Source organism: Haemaphysalis longicornis, unplaced genomic scaffold, assembly GCF_048455015.1.
Source record: "Haemaphysalis longicornis isolate Haplotype H1 unplaced genomic scaffold, Haemaphysalis longicornis Haplotype H1 scaffold_6, whole genome shotgun sequence".
NCBI classification, from domain to species: domain Eukaryota; kingdom Metazoa; phylum Arthropoda; class Arachnida; order Ixodida; family Ixodidae; genus Haemaphysalis; species Haemaphysalis longicornis.
This window is the reverse complement of record NW_027526407.1, coordinates 184,895,869-184,897,367: the sequence shown is the minus strand read 5'-3', so window position 1 is coordinate 184,897,367 and position 1,499 is coordinate 184,895,869.

Sequence of the window (1,499 nt, the reverse complement as noted above, 5' to 3'; positions counted from 1 at the left end):
TGTAAAGAAGACGCCAGCCACAACAGAACAATAAAAAAATAATGTTTCGGCCCCAAGAACGGGAGCCTTGTTACCACTTTGTATCGTAATACCTGAAGCTCTAGAAACTGCTTTGAAATAAGTAGCTCCCTTTCCCAAGCGAAAAGTACTGACCTTTTTCATATTACACGCATGATTCCTAACGTGCGTTTTTGTTAGCTCAGATTTTCGTAGGAACAATCATTTCTCAGAAATGCTACAAAGAAGCCGTGCATGTTCCTATTTGAGTGTAATAGGTCTGGTATGAACTGAAATGTAAGGGCTACTACACCTCCATGAACGACGTAGAACTACCTGAATCCGCGAAGGCCAAATGTTAGGCTTCCAGTCAATAAACCTGGCTATGCATCGTGTGGTTTATTTGTGTACGGAAGTGTATATTTGTTTATTGTGAAGGGCCAATCGCATCTTCCATTTTTATTATTAACAACGTGGTTACTAGTGCATAGAATCTTTCCTGCTCTTCTTGGCTGAAGAGTAATTATCTCTTCAAAATTGTGGTCCTTTAAATATCGCGCAATGTTGCCATTTTTTTAGCACAGGAAAGGAATTAGAGACACCGGCACATGGTACAGGGCGTATTGCCCCTCTCTGTTGTGTGGCAAATAACATAGGCTTTTACTGTGTTTGTTGCGTTATTTGCAGAACAAAGTTTCTAAACTCGTGCTGATGCTGTCGAGAATGCTCTTATGTGTTACCGACAAAAACGAAAACCTCGAAGGTTAAGTTGTGTGTCTGCCGAAAATTATGGCACAGTCGCCTTGATCTTGCTGATACGCTGATGCTTTTGAAGGGACCGTGGGTGTACGATGGCATGCTGTGCGCGTATTCTGCTGGCGTTGAGAGCGTTTTACGGATTGGGCAACAACAATAAATTTGTGAAGCGTAACAGTGCATTGTAACAGTATATGCGGAGATCAACTGTTCTAACAAATGAAAATAGAGCAAATATTATAGCTAGTCGGTAGAAATTTGGGGAGGAGGGAAAAATTAAAATAATAAAGCCCGGTTGTCGTGTTTAATTTTTTGTGGCAGCCTTTACGCGATGTTTGAAAAAAACATGAAGTACTTTTTTTTTAGAATTCGAGTTGTTTTCATTTGAATTTGCTTTTAGGGGTGTCAATATTCAAACATTTTATGCTACTACGATCCATAGTTCGTTCTCTGGTGGAGTCGTAATAGGCTGTCCAATACCCACCTAAATTGCAAATAATGATGTAACCAATATTACCTAGATGCTTTTTTCAGTCGAAGTTTGCGACAGAGCTGATTTGGGGGCATCGTGCAGAACGTGCTCACCGGTGTGCGTGGAGTATTTTGCCCCGTTACAGTTACACAACCTTTGCTGTAATAAGAGTGCGCTATTGCCGGCAACGGTGGCACTCCAGGGTGTACGAAAACACGCAGGACGTCTTCAACCAGAAGTAATGACGCTGGTTTGAAGAAGATTTAAAGAATTG